The sequence below is a fragment of the Chenopodium album genome, chromosome 4 (assembly GCF_948465745.1).
Source record: "Chenopodium album chromosome 4, dcCheAlbu1.1, whole genome shotgun sequence".
NCBI classification, from domain to species: domain Eukaryota; kingdom Viridiplantae; phylum Streptophyta; class Magnoliopsida; order Caryophyllales; family Amaranthaceae; genus Chenopodium; species Chenopodium album.
This window is the reverse complement of record NC_137837.1, coordinates 34,064,987-34,084,825: the sequence shown is the minus strand read 5'-3', so window position 1 is coordinate 34,084,825 and position 19,839 is coordinate 34,064,987. Positions and strand designations below refer to the sequence as shown.

At 36.5% G+C, this 19,839-nt stretch overlaps 1 non-coding gene across 1 annotated transcript; it reads right to left on the bottom strand.

Moving 5' to 3' along the window:
• Positions 1-15,875: 15,875 nt before the first annotated feature.
• On the bottom strand, positions 15,876-15,983 carry LOC145629761 (small nucleolar RNA R71). The gene has a single exon (XR_014111910.1). It is a non-coding gene; the product is annotated as a small nucleolar RNA R71 (small nucleolar RNA).
• Between the last annotated feature and the right edge of the window lie 3,856 nt (positions 15,984-19,839).

Below are 19,839 nucleotides of genomic sequence, written 5' to 3'. Positions count from 1 at the left end.
ATTAATTTTGTAGATTCTTTCTTTTTCTTCAATAAAATGAGCATTTATTTCCTTGCATATGATCATTTCATTTCATTATATTGCATTAAAAAAAAAAACAAAAAAAAAATAAAAAAAAAAAAAAAATTCCATGTCGAACTAAGCACAAGGTATACCAATGATTTGAGGCACCCCTTGTAGCCACATCATATCACCTTTCACCCTTCAAATATGCAATCCTTTCTTCATAAACCACTTTGAGCCTCGTCTAACGATAGACCTTTCTTTTTTCAACCTACATCTACCTATTCTTGGGATGGGATGGTGTGTAACTTATGCAATCTCGAAATCTTGAGTGACTCATAAGACTAAAATAGCAAAAATAAGCAAAAATGAATAAATACAAGCGTACAAAAGGGTAAGTGTTCCAATGTCTTTGATATGAAAATATTTTTGATATGAACACGTCTCAGATTGCGTCTCTTATCGAGTGCTCGGTATCGTGCCTGAGAAACATGAATGCCAAGTGAGTGATAGACCGCATGATCGGGATTGCCCACACTTATAAAAATAAAATAGATGCTAAAGCAAAAAAAAGAGAGCTAAAAAAGAGTAGAAACTCAAGCATAAAAATACAAAGATTCAAAAGCAAGGTTGCACACTTTGGGGGCTTATCTAGGGTCTTGAGCCTTTATCCCCTTCTTCTATAGCCTTTAGCCTAACCACGTTACAACCCTTAAAAAGACCTTTTTGAGGTATTCACACACTTGTGCGAGGTTCGGCTAGAGCTACGTTCGGCCTGATTCCTAACGGATACGTAGGCAACCTCACATCGAGGTGCGGTCGTAATAAACATGCATTCATATTCATATTCACACGCTTACACCATGATCATATCAAGGGATTCCCTATGCTCATCCCTATCCATTTAGAGCTAGACTTGGGGGCTTGATCCTTATATCATTAGCTTACCTAGCCTAAGAGTCACCATCATTTGACTCTTCTAAAAATAATATTTTCCCACACATTTAGCCCTTGTGGCCTAGCTTTAGTTTCACTTTCACACACTGCACAGATACATGACCAAATATACCTTCCCTTAGGAACCCTTTGTCATGAAATCTTAACGCTGAAGCATGTCTTAGCTTGTCATATCAACATCATTCATCGATCATAATCATTATTGCATCGACGTATGAAGTGCTTAGCCTCCGTGCCTAAGTTACCCAAATACCTTCATCATTGAGTCAACCATTGAGATAGCCTAGGATGGATTAATCCTTGCACCTTGAGAGATAGTATCAAACAACATTTGACTAAGCTCATTCAACATGCACCTTCAAACACTTCGATTCTTTTTTCGAGTCTTTCTTTTTCTGGAGAAAGTCGGTACCCTCCACAAAAATGACGGAAATTTTTGTTTTTCTGCATATCGAGTTTCATGAGTCAACACTACGCACACACAAGTCACATCGAGTCGAGTCAACCTCGAGTCAGTCAATCACAGTGAATCAAGTTTATACCTTGAGTCGTGTCAAGTCAATGAGTCAAGCAACGCTAAACCTTAGGTCAACCCTAAGATAATTAAAAAGATTGGCAAAGTTCTATAGTCAAAATAAATACAGGTGCAGCAGAACAGGGAAGACCCTACTCCAGCGCCTGGCGCTAGATCTTTTCAGTAACGACAGAGCTCGAAGCCTCTCAGAAAGGTGATTTCGACCTCATACAACAATTTTGGGTTCCTTGGTACGCCAGTTAGCCCTTATAAGCAATTTGACATGATTAAGTAGTCGGTTTGATTACAATTGCAATAAGTGATCGACTTGACGAAAAATCGTCTCACTTAGCTTAAGCGCCTAAAACACTGGCTCATTACAATCGGTTCAAAAGCAAGCACTTAAATGATAATATTTCCAAATATGGATTGTCGTGCATCTTCTTATTAAACGACAAAGTTTTCGAAAAATTGGATTGTCATCCCCAACTGACAATATTTCCAAGCATGGATTGTCGTGCTCCTTCTTTATTGGCAAGTTTTTCCAAGTTCGGATTGTCATACATTCATCGGCTCGTTGGCAAGTTTTCCGAGATTGGATTGTCATACACCTAGTTCCCTATGGCAAAATTTCCCAAAGGATTGTTGTAGGTCTCTATTCATCATAAATTTCGGCAAAGGTTCCTTAACGTGGATTGTCATTCATTTCAATAAGTGGCAAATTTTCCCGAAGTGGATTGTCGGTCGACTCTTTTTTGCAAATGTTCCAAGACGCGGATTGTCAATAGTGGCAATATTTTCTCAAAAGGATTGTCGCATAGCGTTGGCAAATTTCCAAGGTGGATTGCTTTCAAGAGTTATATTCCAAGATGTGGATTATCGATCGTAGCAAAGTTCTTATGAAAGATTGTTACTAAGCATTGGCAACTTTTTCCCAAAATTGGATTTTGGCAAATTTTCCGAGGTACGGATTGTCGCTTCATCGTGGCAACATTTCCAAGGATGGGTTGTTACGTGGCATTGACAACTTTCCCTAAATCGGATTGTCATACATCGTACAAGAGTTGTGTTGGCAACTATTCCAAGATAAGAGAGGATTGTCGACATATTGGTTTACAAGCAGCAAAGCGCCGACGTACTGGCATAGCAGCATTAAAGATTAAAAAGCAGTGATCTTTTCGAAGACTATCACAGCGGAAATTGGAGTCATATAAAAAAGAAGCTCTTTGTTCAGAGACGCGTGAACATATCAAAAAGAAGCTCTTTGTTCAGAGACGAGTAAACATCGAAACAACAAGGTGGCGTTCCCTAGATTGTGGAAAGTTGTCACAAACAGCTGAGGATTGTTTCAAGAGAAGAAATCTTCGATGGTATTCCCTTGGATGTGGAATATTATCATAGCGGAGGAGGATAGTTTCAGGCGAAGCAATCTTCTAATTTGGAAGCAGTTATGGGCGTAGCGGTTTTCAAGCGGAATGACATTCTCTAGCTTGCAGGAGGTCATCAAAACAATCGGTTACTTTCAGAGACGTGTGCTCGACGGTGCAAGATACACATTTCTTAACTCTTTTATCTGTTTAACTAACGCTAGTTTTGCAGGTATCGGTGTTGCAAGAATGATTTAGGATCGCAGAACGTTCTGAATCATTCTCCGTCCCTATCGATACTTTGACTTTTGTTTTTGAAACTTGCGTTTCTCCAAACTCAGTCAAAGTGGGGGCTTCTGTAGACACCCATTTGTGTATCCCCAAAACCAAACCCGGTGATGAGTACCTTTCGCGTCGAATCATAATCGAATGAAGCGAAAGTGTGGAAAGTCTAGTGTTGCGGAGAGTTTTAATTTCTTTTATCTTCTCTTTGTTTTGAAAACCTATTTTAAGAAAATAGCCAATCCAGTTTGGTTGGTCAATGATATGGGTCCAATAGTAGTGTAGTTGGATGGGGCTTATAAAGACCTTTCCAACGATATATTATAAGCCCAATTCCGATGACTATTGAGGAAATTATGGCCAATTTACTAAACTGGGTTCGGTTTGAGCCTTATATGCGGCCCAATGATCTAGGGGAGGGCCTAATATAATTTATCATTCCTAATGCAATTAGGAATGGTTTTAGTCTTCTAGATTCTTCTAGAAGGTTCTTTTCATTCCTAATTCAATTAGCATTGATAAATTGACTTTTGTTGACTTTTCAGAGTTTTAATTAAAATCAAAAAGCATTTTCGAGGAAAAGATACGATTTTATCCTCCAGTACGGCAAACTTATCTGCTTTTCGAAAACGCGTCAAAAACAGGCCTGGCGCCTAACTCTAGGCATTGGCGTCTGGAACCAGGCCTGGCGCCAGCCATTGGCGCTTGGTGCTAGCCATTGGCGCCTGGCGCCAGCTCTGTTTTGCGTGCGCCAATCTCGTTTTACGTGCACCAAGTGCTCTGTTTTGATATTTTATATTTTTGGCTGATTTCTCTATAAATAACGTATTAAAAACTCCGTTTTCATGAACCAACTCTCATCAAGATTTTCTTGATTACTCTCTCTCTCTCTTTTTTTCTAAACTAGCCTTTTCTCAAATACAAAATTCCGCATTCGCAAGACTTAGATACACCTAGTCATATTCGAAGTTGCCTTCACCCTAGACGTGAAAGGTTTAATTTATGAGGGTTTGGTCCCAAATCTCTATTTCAATTATTTAATTTAATTGTTTTGATTTTATTATTTTCCTTGAAGTTACTAACGTGTGTATTTTGTAATTAGAAAGAGGTACGAGGCATCAAAGTAAGTACTTTAATGGTTTTAATTGATATTGTGATGTAGAAATCATGTTTAGATTGTTATTTTGATTCCTAGTATCATGTTAGGATGTTTTCCTTAATTTGATGTTTAGGGTGACAACAATAAATTCCTAGTATCATGTCTAGGGTAACTTTAATACCAAGTATGATTAAAAGTATGATGCCTTTTATGTTCTTCCTAATATTTATGATCGTTAGTATCATGTTAGGGTTAAAGATTTGATTTTTTATTGCTTAGTGACATGCTAGGGTTTGTTATTAATTTTGTTAGTATCATGCCTAGGATCTTGCTATTATTATTATGCTTTAATATTAACATGAACATGATTATGATTATAATTGTTGTAATTTATGATGATTATGATTATGAATATTATTATTATTATTATTTTGATGATGATTATTTTATTTATGATGATATTATTATTTATGATATTGATTATTTATTATTGTGTTGATACATTATTCATTGTTATTGCTTGATCACGCCTTTTATTGCATGTTTAAAGGAAATTTGTACTTGTAATCACGCTTAATAAGATATTTAATAATCTTGTTAGGGTTAATTTGATTATAATTTCAAGTGATCGCCAATAATATTTTGTTTGTGCATTAAATTCAACCAACCAACATAGATAAACAGGTTTAGGGTTAATCATATTGATTGCATGTTAATTAAAAAGCGCACATGAATACGATCAGAATAAAGTAGAGGCCTATTATTAGGGCAGGTTCAATCTCTTTTAGGTTGGATTTGTACCTTCATTCCCGAAACCTTATTTGGTTCTAGTCCTTATGGAGTTGACAATCTCTTGGATCGTTAAGGGGTGTTACCTTCACCTTGTGAACGGTTTACAAGTTCCTAAAACTTATTGGCGACTCTTTTGCTCTATCTTCTTTCCCTTTGGACGCCACCGTACTTTAGTGTATGATCACAGTGGGGTTCAAGCTAAGGGGTTAACGCTTGAAATCTATTCCTTACAGTTATTTAAATAGTGTTAGTTCAAAGAAGCACATGAAGTGAAGGCCCAAAGAAGCAAGGTGGATAGAGATCCATGATGATTCAAGTGGGAGCATTTTCATTTCTAGTTTTCTTAGGACTAAGGGGCCATACTATGTCATGCTTTATTTTATTGCATTAGTAGATTATGCATGTTAGATTTTATTTATGTTGATTGATGATGCGCTAGAGTTCACTAAATAATCTTAACATAATGAATCTAGGTCCCATTAATATTGAGATTGCTTTTCCAATTAAAAACCCAATGAAACCTTCGATTTTTATGATGGGTCATGCCAAAGCTGGGTGTCATATTATATCTTTGGGAAGTTGGGGTAAATCAAATTTTAAAATTTTAATTGGTTATGCTCAACAAAGTTACCTAAAGAGTTTAGAGCCTTGAAGCAAAAGGAAATAATTAAACATGTAATGATTAATTATTTAACCAAGAGTTACAAGAGTTGTAATCAGTAAAGAGTTTTCTCACCTTGAAAATGTAATGGTTAATGGTAGGGCCAAAGTCCAGTCAATTATTTCACGAATAAAGGGTCTTGGAATCACTTAAATTCAATTGGGATCAATTAATTATTGAATAAAGTATTTTAAAGTTACCGAATGAATGCGTTTGTGGTACTTTAATTTTAATTAAACATAATTATAAAACTTTTCCTTATTTTGACATAGATGGGTAGCCGTAACAATGATGACAGTAATTCTTTACCTCAGACAATGAACACAAGGCTTAACTTTCTCAACTTCAACGATTGGGAAAGCGAATTTAGAAGTGTTCTAAGGGACGAAAATCTCGAATTTTGTTTAGACTTACCAATTGACGGTAGATTTAGTCCAGGCATGACTCTTGAGAAGCATTTGAGAAATGTTTTAGATTTTGAGAGAGTTGCGCATGTGATGTTGTCTTCTATTCCAGAGGATTGGGCTAGAATATTTATGGACTATGAACCTTATCTCTTATTCAAGTGCTTACGTGATGTTTGCTATGGAATTTTGAATTCCCATGTTGATGGAGAAATGGATGGAAACGTCATGGAAATCATTAACATGGTTTCCCAAGAATGACGACTCCTGGACTGGAAGTATTAGGTTTAAAACCTACAAGCTCAATGGCGAGATAATTTCAAGAAAACTCTTACCAGGCCAGTCATTACAGATTCATGTGGATATGATGGTTTATCTATTTGAACGCATGAGTATGTTAGGGAGACCACACACAGATGATCAGGTTCATGATATAATTCTGCATTCTCTACATGATGGTTTTGACCTCGAGAAACTTTGTCAAGATGATGAGGATTCTGCTGTCAAACTTATTGATTTACTCAAGAATAATGCAGAGGATTACCTAAAAATAGAATAAGCCAGTGCTTGAACAATGATGTCCCCACTTTGATGAGGTAACAGGTAAGAGTTACCTAATACTCTTGTAATAAACATTTTAACTTTCACTTAGGTATGTGATACCAAGTTGCAGTGCTTAACATTGTTATGTTGCGCAGGAACTGCAAACAAGTGAAGTTAGCAAGGAAATGGAGCTTGAAGGTGCACTAGAAGTGTTTGAGTGGCCAGAAACAGCTTCATAGTTTTAAATTTTGATTAGTTTATCATGATTTTAAAACAATTTCCAGTTTTGATGAGACAATATTTCAGTTTTGTTAGAATACTGATTTGGTTTACTTGGCTTGGACAAGTGTTGATCCATGACCAAGGTAATAAATTGCTTTCATTTTGCTAGATATGAGTTAATTTCGTTTGATAACATTGATATAAGTAGATCACAAAAGTAAAATTTAGATGATTCAAAGTACACTTATATATAACAAGTAAGGTTAGGTCACATTAACCATTTGCACATCCAAAGTTATGGATGGACTCTTATTCTTATATGATTATGAATCACTTGAGAATTAGAAGTCATGCGTGATTAGTTAGGATGACTAAGTTGCCTTTTAGTAGAAAGGGTAAAAGAAGCTAAAATAACCTTATGGAACTTATACATATGATGTATATGGACCAATAAGTTCAAATTAACAAAGAGATTTAACTACTTCATTGCTTTTACTAACGGTTTAAGTAAATATATCGGTAATTATTTAATGAAGTAAAGCTTGGAAACATTGAAATGTTAAAAATTCCAAAATGAAATGTAAAATCAGTTTAAGATAAACAATTTAACACCACAATATGATTGTTGTGATAAATATTTAACTCAAAAGGAATGATCATCTAAAGGATTTATTGAATTAATTCACAATCCAGAAACACTACAATTAAAATGTATGTTGAAAGTAGGAATCAAACTTTTCTTGCCATTGTTCGATCCAAGATTTAATGATTTACAAATATCATTTTGAGGATATAAATTACAACAACAATTGCGAATATACTAAACAAGAAACTTAACCAAAGCAGTAGAAAAGATGTCATAAGAGTTATGATTTGGAAATGTTCCAAAAGTTATCTTTTCTAAACAGGATTAAGGGTTATGAAATCAATGTAAAATGTTTACAAAGACGACATAATGCCCCCTAAATCAGAAAAATAGTTCTTCATGGGTTTTCTCATGGAAACTAAGAGGTATATTATTCCTACAACCACATAGAAAAAACGTGTTTGTTGCTCGAGATATTGTCTTTATAGAAAGAAATCTCTTTCTACAAAGCCAAGTGGGAGTAAAGTTAGATCTCAATGAGATTCGAGACGAGCAACAAATGGATGTGGATAACACTACATCAAAGATGAAGGCATATGAAATCAGCTAATTTGATAAACCATGTGTCGAAGCAAGCTAATTCCACCAGCGAGGCTTCTATCGTCCCACTTGAATGAAAGGCTTCAAAAGTTGAAGAAAATAATTTTATTGTTGCTCATACTTATTCTAGGTTACTTAGGATCAAAACAAATAGTTTGTTGAAATTCCGAGAAAAGGTGGATTCTAAAATTTTCTTAATAGAACGGTTAGAATCCATGCCCTACAAGCAAGCTTTGGATAAGTGCCAACTCAAGAAATGGCTTAAAGCCATGAAATCCAGTATGGACTCCATGTTTGTAAAGATGTGTTAGTCCATAATAGTCTTACAAATAAGGTCAAACCTATTTGTTGGGTAAGCCTATTCGGATTATTCTAGTTATGGATATCAAAATCACCTTCATGAAATGTTCTTGATGGTGAACATGTATATGATATCAAAATCACCTTCATGAAATTCCTAGAAAGTTTTGCAAACTTTACAATTTCATTTATTATAGTAAGCATTAAGGAGTTGGAACATTCGTTTTGATTAGGCAATCAAACAGTTTGATTTCCTTAGTCGAACGAAAAGGGAATATTGTAGATACAAGAAGTTCAGTGGGAGTAATTGGTCTTCTTAGTCTAGTATGTAGTTGACATACAGTTCATATGAAATGATATATCAATGCTTGAATAAGTCAGGGAGTGGTTACGAAGTTATTTCTATATGAAGGACATAGGAAATGTTGAATACATGTTGGGAATCAAAATTCACAAAGTGAATCGTGAAGAATGATTGGACCTAATCAAGAGACTTATGTTGATAAGGTTTTTAACAAGTTTAAGATGCAAGACTCTAAGAGAGGAATTATTCCCATGTCTCATGGAACTGCGCTCAGTAAGACTCAGTGCCTTCAAAAGCTAATAGAGTTGAGTTGTAAAAGTAGTGTACCTTATGCTTCTGTGAAAGGATCCATTACATGTGCCATGAAATGTACAAAGCAAGATGTTGCATATGACTTGTGCATGTGTAGCAGGTTTTAAGAAAATTCAGATTAAGCATACGGAGAATTACCAAGAACAGATCCTTGAGTACTTAAGAAGCACTAAAAGGAATTCTTCTAGTTACTGTGTTAAAAGGTAATTTAAGCAAGTTGTCAAAAGGTTACATGAATGCAAGTTTTCAAAACAGGCAAGATGAATACTAGATGTTGATCTAGATACATATTTGTGTCTGGATGGAGAAAAACAGTGAGCCTAAAGAGTTCAAAGCAGAGCATTGTTGCATACCCAATATCTGAATATGTGTATTAAACTATAGTAAGATAGTTAGAGAGGAAGTTTGGATTAAAATACCATGTGACTAACAGGTCACCTTTGCCCAAGAACAAAGGAGCCAGGGTCACATCACAAATCCAAACTTATGGATATGAGATATCACCTCGGTTATGAGATCATTGACCAGCGGAAGGTCATGTTCTGCAAAGTTTTATTATGAGTGAGAAATCACTAAACCCCTTCCATGGAATAAGGTATGAGAGTCATATTAAAGTCTTAGTATTGAAGCAAGTTATGTAATTTAAGTTGTATATGTTTTGAGAATACATATTACATGAGAAATGCATCAATTTGCAGAATTATGTTTAAAATAGAAATTATTATTTCTATTATTTAATTATGCTTTTGGAAATTAAATAAAATGTCTAAAATAATTATGAATTGATGGGCTCATCAGGTTGATGACCTGGTGAATTAAAACCCCACAGGTGAACAAAATTCGTATATTATTTAAGTTCCTTGTTTGAGATCATTAAAGTGGACATAAATGATTTCAATAAATGGACTAGCATGTAAGATTGATTGGATAACGCAGTTTCATGGGCTATAGGGGCATAGTGATGCTCGGTCAATCACTTGGATATGCATGAATGATGCATGATCGAACTAATGACCTACTTTGAAGTTCAAGTATAGAGCTTCCGTATATATTAGGGGATTCCTTTGACATGAGTGGAACATTGATTTCATTCAATGGATGTTGTGATTATGGTACATTCAAACGTCTAGCCGTAACTGGAGATTATAAAGGGTGTTTCCTGGTTATTTCAGAAGTTGAGTGGGAGGCTTGTTACCACAAGATTGGATAGAGTCTACCTATTAAATTAGGAAATGTGTCATGGTCGCTTGAAGAGGGAAAATTCAGAAAATACGTGGCCGCGTTCAAATGCATTACACAATAATCATTTGGTTTTGTAATTCTAACTCAGATTTCAAGAAACAATTTGTAGATTAATATGATCTCAACATGTGACGCAATCACATTATCAAATCGACACATATATTGACTTAAGGAATTTGAATATTGCTCACTTGTCTCAGATAAGTGGGAGATTGAAGGATTTAAGTCTTTGTCGTGTGCAATTACTAGATATAAAATTGGATCAAATTATGGAGATAGTTAAGTTCTTACATTTGGGTCATCGTTTTACCATAGCTAGAGGTACTAACGATCTTTGGCAGTGGCGTATCCAGGATTTCCAAACAGTGGGTTCGGAATCGGAAAAAAAAGGAACGCGAATACATTAATTAAATATTGAATACATTAGTTCAAATTTCGGATTACAAATGGATTACACTTAGAAAAATTGTAAAAAAAAAAATTAAAAAAAAACCTACAAAAGCATTCTTCGAGTTTTCATACTTTGGAAGCGTATTAATACATCATCATCACTAACTCTAGCAAATAAGTCTCTCTCAAGAAAAGTGACTAAACTATCATTCAATAATTGAACTAGGTGAAGAACAAGTTGAGGATTTTTGTGACTTCCCCACACGTTTCCAAAAAGTCTCTAAACTCATTTGCAAACTAAAATCAAACAAGAATCATACAATAAATCAACTACTCACTTACACAGTACACACAAATAAAATGGCAATTTAAGACATCAAATTAATTTTACAATAATCATCAATTGACCAATTATAAACCCCTACAATCTAAATATTCAATATTTTTATCAATAAATCAATTATAAACACTAAAAATTTATAATCTAATAAAATGAATTAACATTTAAGTATTTAACTATACAGAATTGTAGAATCCCTACAAAAACAAAAAAGAATTGTAGAGTACCTTACTAGCTTACTCTAGTTACTCACTGAGTCGCTGGGCTGTGGAGTCGTGGAGGAGCACTGGAGCAGTGAGCAGCCGTGTGTGACTGAGTGGTCGGCTGTCAAAGTGCCGCGGTGGGGTGGAGTGTTGAGGCGTAGAGCAACTGAGGAAGGTGAGCAATGGAGTCTCGATTCAGTGGGTTAGGGTTTTCGAATTTGGGGGAAATAATTTTGGGGATCTACTGAACATTGAAGCTGTAAATAAGTCTCGATTTTTTTTTTTTAAAAAAAAAGGGTGATGGGAGGGTTCGAACCCGTGTCTCCTTTGTAAGTAGGGGAGTGAAAGACGCACAAGGGAAACCCCACTAGGCTGCACATCATCTTGTTGTTATTTAGTGGAAAGATATTCTATTTAACCCTTTTTTCTTTTTTTTATTCTTTTTTTTTTAAAAAAAAACTTTAAATATTTTTCAAAAATTCAGTGGGTTAAATGAACCCACTTGAACCCAACCTGTATCCGCCTCTGATCTTTGGACTAGTAAAATAGCCCAAAGCCCAATTAGACGGATCCTATAAGGTCACACAAAGGGGCTAGATCGAGCATTAGAGGACGAGGCCCATCATGGGCCGCATCACTCTAGGTGGCCGGCCATATGGAGAACTAGAAGGGGTTTTTGGCTTCGTGCCTAGTCTAATTATAATGAGATTATAAATAGACTAGGTGCCTAGGTTTGCAAGTATGTAGTTTTTATGATCTGTTGATCAAACCCTAATTTGAAAACACGAAACCCAACCCCTCTCAAATTCCTCTCTCTGACACGGCTCTCTCCTCCTCCTCGACGCCGGTGGTGTCTCGTGGTGGTGGTGGTTCGCGTGCGGTGGTCGGTTGTCCGTAAAGGTGGTGATCGTGGTTTTCCTCAATCACTCGACCAATCTAGTATTGGTGGACGGATCGTTCGAATCTTGGGCACTAAGTAGAGGAGCAACAATTGGGGATCTATTCTCTCTCAGATTTGCCTGTCGAATAGCTTCCTGGAATTCACGCATCAAAGGTATGATTATGTGTCTTGTGTGTTATGTATGCTATTCTTGGTTTAGGTGCTTTATGAATATGATTCATATTATTTCCGCCGTGTAGTATGTATAAACTCCTACATATATGACAAGGCATGCTTTAGCATTGTGTTAAGATTTCATGACAAAGGGTTCCTAAGGGAAGTATATTTGGTCATGTATATGTGATGTGTGTGATAGTGACACTAAAGTTAGGCCGCAAGGGCTAAGTGTGTGGAAAAATATATAGAAAAGAGTCAAATGGTGGTGATTCTTAGGCTAGGTAGGCTAATAATGTAAGGATCAAGCCCCCAAGACTAGCTCTAAATGAATAGGGATGAGCATAGGAGATCCCCTTGATTTGATCAATTATGAACGAAAATATGAATGCATTTTTATTATGGCCGCACTTCGATGTGAGGTTGCCTACGTATCCGTTAGTAAACAGGCCGAACATAGCTCTACCCGAAACTCGCACAAGTGTGTGTATACTTCAAAGAGGTCTTTTAAGGGTTGTAACGTGGTTAGGATAAAGGTTGAAGAAGAAAGGGATAAAGGCTAAAGACCCTAGATAAGCCCCCAAGGTGTGAAACCTTGCTTTTGAATCTTTGCATTATTATGTTTGAGGTTTCTCACTTTTGAGCTCTTTCTTTTTTATTTTTTCTCTCAATTTTTTTTGTTTTTTGCTTTTGCATTTTTTCTTATTTTGAATATTTTTTTATAAGTGTGGACAATTCCGATCATGGGGTCTATCACTCACTTGGTATTCATGTTTCTCAGGCACGGTATCGAGCACTCGATACGAGACGCAATGAGACGTGTTCATATCAAAGACATGTTCATGTCAAAGACATTGGAACACTTGCCCTTTTGTACACTTTTATTATATTTGCTATTTTAATCTTTTGATTCACTCAAGCTTTTGTTCTTTGAAAATTGCATAAGTTACACACCATCCTATCCCAAGGTTAGGTAGATGTGGGTTGAATAAAGAAAGGTCTATCGTTAGACGAGGCTCAAAGTTGTTTATTAAGAAAAGATTGTATATTTAAAGGGTGAAAGGTATAACAAGGCTACAAGAGGTGCCTCTAATCATGGGTATACCTTGTTCTTAGTTCGAAATGGATTTGTTTTTTTTTTTTTTTTTTTTTTTTTTTTTTTTGCAATGTAATGAAATAATCATATGCAAGAAAATAAATGTTCATTTTATTAAAAGGTAAAGACGAATAAACCTACAAAATAATATCTAAGGAAAATAAAAAGGTGCCTATGCTAGACTTATTGGGGAAAGGCTGAATAAAAGAAAAAAAAAGGTAACGAAATCTTGTCGTATAAGCTCGCCTCTTGTCTTATGCCTTATTATCACTCAGTTTTCTTGCTAGCCGGAGGTATGGGAAGCTTGTTATTATCGATCAAGTATTGGATGGCCTCTTTTAGCTTCCAACAGCTCTCAGTAGTATGACCCCTACCTTGATGGTATTTGCAGTGTGCATCTGGATTCCAACTAGGTAGCCTCTTCCTAGGTGCGGGATCTTGAATAGGTCCAATGGGAGTTATGAGACCTTTAGCATGAAGGCGATCGAATGCTGTGTCATAACTTATGCCAATAGGTGTAAATGTTCTCTTTTTCTCTCGTTTGTTCATGGCAAGGACCTTGATATGTCCATTTTATATAGTATCCTACCCCCGTCCCTTGGTAATAATTAGTAGTGTTTTTGGCTCTTTAGAGCCACTTTTATTAGTAATTGGTGTTTTCTAGTGTTTTCGTAGTATTAGTTGACCTTTGTACGAATTTGCAGTTTTGGAGAATTTTCTCGAGATATTATGGAGTGACTACGAGCATTGGAGGAGCACGACCAGTTTTTATAGCCCAGGGCCGGTTAGAGTCATCGAACCGGTGATTAAGGGCTTAGCATTTGAGATTCCGAGGCATTTGGACCGAGTATTCAAGACCCGAAGAGTAAATCCGGATTGGGCCGAAGAATCGAAGCCCAATCGAAGTCCAAAACGTGCCCAAGTGCCCGGGCCTGGCCGGGCGCGAGAGAAGCTCATTATTAAAAATAGGCGGGTCCGATCGGGTGGCCCTTCGCCCGATCGGGCGCGAGATTTTTAGAGCTAAATCCGACGATTTATTTTAGTTTTAATTAGGAGTATTTGTTTTAGATATAAATACGATTTTAATGCTTTCTATTAGTACCTCTCTTCTTAAACTTTCTCTCTCTACTTAGTTTTTATTAGTTTCTCTCTCTACAACTTTGTTCTTAATGCAACTCCTTAATTCTGATTATTTTGGTAAGTATTTCTTCTACTTTAATCTCAGTTATTTACTTTATTTCTTTTATCATGTGTTCTTTAATTGCTTTGTTTACTTTATATTTAATTATGTCTGAGTAGTTTCCTTTCTAGGGTTTGTGGGGATCCATAAATAATATGAAGGGGTAATTTATTGTTGTTGATTATCAATGCTAAATTAGTTTCCTATTGATTGATTTAATGCTCTGTGACTATATTAGGCTTGATCTTTTATGCATGAGTTTGACAATATTAATTCGAGATTCGAGAGATGAGAATTGAAGTTTAGGTCTAGTTTCAATAGGCATGTTAATTTATAAATGGTTAAGTCGAGATTCGAGAGATGAGATTTAATACCGGTAGATTAGTCCTGTGATTGTAATAAGTAGTGAGAGCCCTTTATGATCTGATTAATTGATGCATTAATGATTGATTGTTATGTTATACCCTAGAATATTATTTAATGGTGAACCTATGCCCTAGGTCTTTTATCCCTTGATTTTCTTCCTACGTTTATTCCTTCCCACTTTTGCTCCTAGTATTTTAGTTCACTTTTTAATAACAAATTAGTTACTTAATAATTTAGATTGCTTTAATTAATTAGGAATAGAAAGACCAATTTCCCTATGGATTCGACCCTACTTCCCTATCTGCATTAGTTAGAGGATTTAGGAGTTACTTTTGATTGGGTGATACGACTTTAGCCTGTCAAAATTTGGCGCCGTTGCCAGGGAAACGGTTCTATTATTATTTCTGATTGTTTTATGTAGTCTAGGTTATTTCTACTTGTCTTAGAGAACGTTAGTTATTTGAGGCAAGTCTCATATTTGCTTTCTAGTTCTTTGTTTATGCCCAGGTGTTCCAGATCAGGTTATATCTTATTCGATCCTGAGATCGAACGATCTTTCCATAGACAAAATAATCTTTACAGGAAAATCCTGGCGGGTTCTAGAGATAACAATAATCGCCAAGACCCTCTAACTGTAACTAGCGATTCAGAGGTATCTTCAGATCCAGAATCAGAGATGGCGGTACCTAAGAAGCTCAGTGATTATTCGCAGCCAAAGCTTATAGATTTTCCACACCTTACTCCCACTCCGGCTCTTGATGGGGGTACAATTTGAGATTAAACCCTAATTAATCACGAAGATAGAAAGGAAGCAATTCAGTGGAGCTAAGGGTGAAGATTAAAATCTTCACATTGCAGACTACTATCAGTATTGTAATACAATCAGGCAAGCTGGGGTCACACAATACCAAATTAGGGAGATTCTCTTTCCTTTCTCTTTATGTGGAAAAGACAAATTATGGTATAACGGATTAAATAGAACTGCACTTGGTATAACTGAGTGGGAGACTCTTGTTTTAAATTTTTCTAATAAATATTATCCAGCAGAGAGAACAACTGTACTAAGGAGTGCTATTTAGAACATTGCCCAAGAGGCCGATGAACCTCTATATGAGGCTTGGGAGAGGTTCAAGGATCTACAGAGAGAATGCCCCCACCACTGGCACAATGGCAGTTGATCCAAGCCTTTTACAATGGGATTGGAAATTCATCTAGAATAATATTGGATTCTGCAGCTAGTGGGAGGTTTATGAACCTTAATGTTGACGATGCAGGTCAAGTTATTGAAGATATGGCAATACATAATTCCCAATATGGGAATCCCAGAGGATTTTCTAACAAAGGGAAACATAGTGTCGACTCTGTATCCTTTTTACAAGCTCAATTAACCTCTATTTGCCAAAATTAGATAATCTTAGTACTACAAATATAGCTAATGTTTCTGCAATTAATAATAATGCTAATGAAGCCTTTTGTGAAAATTGTGGAATTGTAGATCATTGGGAGCAAGATTGCGGGAGTTCCGTGGAGCAAGTCAATGCCTTTCAAGCTTATAGGCAGAATGACCCATACTCTAACACCTACAATCCTGGGTTTCGAAATCATCCATATCCTTCCTACCAGAGCACCAATGTTCAAAATCCACCACCTCGACAACAATCATAGGCGCCACAACAACAACATCAAAAATTTTACCACCCCAATGCTAGCCAGAAGAACCAACCACAACAACCGTCCTCATCTTCCAACCCTGCTTTAATAGAAATTAGAGTGATGTTGGCTAGTATGCAAAAACACATGGAGAGTAGAGATGCCAAAATTGATTCGATCACAGCACATAGTAAAATTGTAGATAATCAAATTGAGCAGATTTATTCTACTCTACAGGCTCGTCAACAAGGAGCCCTGCTAGCACAGCCAACCAGGCCTATAGATCAAGCTTTTACAATTACTCTAAGGAGTGGTTCACACTATGAAGGGCCCCCTATGCCTAGAGATGATGAACCTGTTTTAATGAATAATGCTAATCTTGATTCCATTAAACATGACAATGTAGCTAATAGCCCTGTAGGGCTAAAGAGTAGTACTAATATTTCTTATAATACATTGCAGGGAAGGTAGCAGCTCCAGATAAGAGCAGCATTGCTCCAAAGCCAGTTATCAAACTTCCATTCCCCAATCGTCACTTGAAAACAAATTTGGATAAGCAGTTTGGTAAGTTTCTAGTGATGGTTAAAGATTTGCAGGTAACAGTTCCCTTCACTGAATTAATTACACAAATTCCTGCATATGCAAAACTCATGAAAGAAATATTGACTAGAAAGATGTCTATTAGTGAGGTAGAGATAGTCGCTTTTACTGTAGAATGTAGTGCCGTACATCAAAATAAATCTCCACTTAAACTGAAAGATCCGGGTAGTTTTTCTATCCCTTGTCATATTGGCAATCTAATGGTTGATAATGCATTATGTTATTTGGGTGCTAGCGTTAATGTCATGCCATTGTCTTTGTGTTCCAAGCTAAATATGGATAAATTAAAAGCTACTAATATTACTCTACAAATGGCCAACCGTTCTTTTAAATACCCCTTAGGTGTTTTAGAGGATGTTCTTGTTAAAGTAGGTAAATTTTATATACCTGTTGATTTTGTTGTTCGTGATATGGCTGAGGATTTGCAAACCCCAATTATTTTGGGTAGAACATTCCATAACACTGCAGGAGCAATTATAGATGTGAAATATGGCAAATTGACACTATCAGTAGGGGACGATAAAATTACTTTCAATTTGAATAATACCCCTAATTGCCCCATGATAGAGGACAAATGTATCAGTGTTAATGTGGTTCATAATTGTTCTAATAAGTCCCAAGCTCTTGTAAAAGATCCTTTGGAAGCGGTATCTTGTATTGCATCTTCTATAGATGAAATAGACAAATGACAAAAGGAAGTTGATGCAATAGAAATAGCCCTCTACACTGTCGGTCTTGGATTTGAAGATGAGAAGGTGGAAATAAACAAGCAAGTTGTGGAAATTGAGCTTACAGTAAGTGTTCCGCCAGATCGAGTTGCAATTGCTCAATCTGGTGATAATTTGAAGCAAACATCGCTCGAAAAGGGGTCTCTAGTGTGTAGTATTAAGGAACCCCTAGTTCAAGTCAAGGAGGATCCACCAGATAAGGTGAATTGGCGTCCCACCGGGTATATCAGGAAGCCGCGTCGTCGTCTAAACACCGCTCGACTGGGTGAGAAACTACCCAACCAAGTGGTAGGCTAAGGGTCCTAGTTTTTATACTTGGTAAGTGGGTCGTGTGGGACCTAGATTAACCAACGATTTGCAGGAGGCAACCCGTATTTTCTTGCTTTTTAGACTAGATTTTCTTTCATTTTTTTTTGTAAGACGAGAGAGGAGAGAGGAGAGAGGAGGGAGTTTAATGAGTTTATTGAGTTTTTGTACAGGTTTTAAGGAAAAGAGTTGGTTAAAATTTAAATAAAAATGAAAAAAATACCCCCGTACTAATGTTGTCTCGGGCCCGATCGTGTAAAGCATTTCCCGACCGGGCGCGAGACTAAGGGTTAAAATTCAAGAATTTTTTCCCAATCGGGCTAAGGGCGCCCGACCGGGCGCGAGATTTAACGAAATACGGAGCATTTGATCGCCCGATCGGGCAAAGCGCCCCCGACCGGGCACGAGAGTCGAAGAAAAATCGAGCGAATTTTCGCTCGACTGGGCGCGAGAGGAGCCCAAATTCGAGAATCAGATCGCCCGACCGGGCGATAGCCCGTCCAACCGGGCGCTGATACCTCCTCCCGTGTTTTTCTTCTTCTTCCTTCTTTATTTTCTAACTTCTTTCTCTTTCCACCATTTTTTCCCTCTCTAAAAACCTTAAACTCTTTAACTTCTCTCTAAGATCTCTTCTCCATTTCTCATCCAAATTCAATAATTTTTACATATTTATAACCCTCTATTCATCCTATACATTCCCATACCAAAATCCCCAAATTCCAATTAGAAAAAAATCTTACCCATTTTTGAAATATGGCATCAAAGAGGTTAAGGTCAGTTCTAGGGAGGAGTTCTAGCTCAAATCAACAATACGATCCAAAATTATAACTTTCACAATGGCTGACCACAAGAATTTCTACCCTGGAGCAAAGAGAACAGCTTGAACGACTTCACGGGCGTGAGGTAATCCCTTCACGGTGGTTACACCGCCCTACTCTTGAATCATATGGTTTATTTGATTATGTGAAACGTGTTTTTTGAACGATATAGGGATGAGAAAATTTTTAGACATGCACTAGCCTACTTATCGTGAATTAACATATGAATTCCTGTCTTCTTTGTCTGTTGTAAATAGCAAAAATAGTCTAAAATTAATGTTTAGGTTAAATAATAAAAATATTGTTTTAACCTTTGTTGATTTTTGTAAGATTTTTGATTTAAATTCTGAATTACCCAACCAATGGCATGAGAATTATAAAATGGAAGATATTTATCATGTTTTAACTTGTTTACCGGCGCCTAACGCCCAACATGCTAGTGCAAGATCCATCCATCACCCTGTACCTAAAATTTAACAAGGATTTGCAGTTGTTTGTTTTTTGGGTAATAATGAGTCGCACAATGCCCAAACCAATGAATTAGCTGTAACTAGACACTATGTGTTTGGGTACGGTAAACTAAACATTACTAGATACATTATCTTTCACCTAAGTAGACATGCCTCGGCTAGTGACCATGTTACCACCCCGATTCGTCTAAGAGGCCTCATCACCAGGATAACAGTTAAGAAGGTCGAGTTTGCAGAGAGTGGACCTCTTGGTCTTATTGATCCGTGCCATTTATGGCACCTTTAGGCTATGTTTTCTTTATATTTCTATGCTCCTTTGTAGTCGTTTATGTCGTGTTTTTAGAGAATAATGCTCGATTCGCGTGTTTTTGTGTTTGTTTAGAGAAATGCATGCTTTTAATGGCTTTCTTATCATTTTATTCATTTCTCGGCAATTTCTCTTGCTTCTCC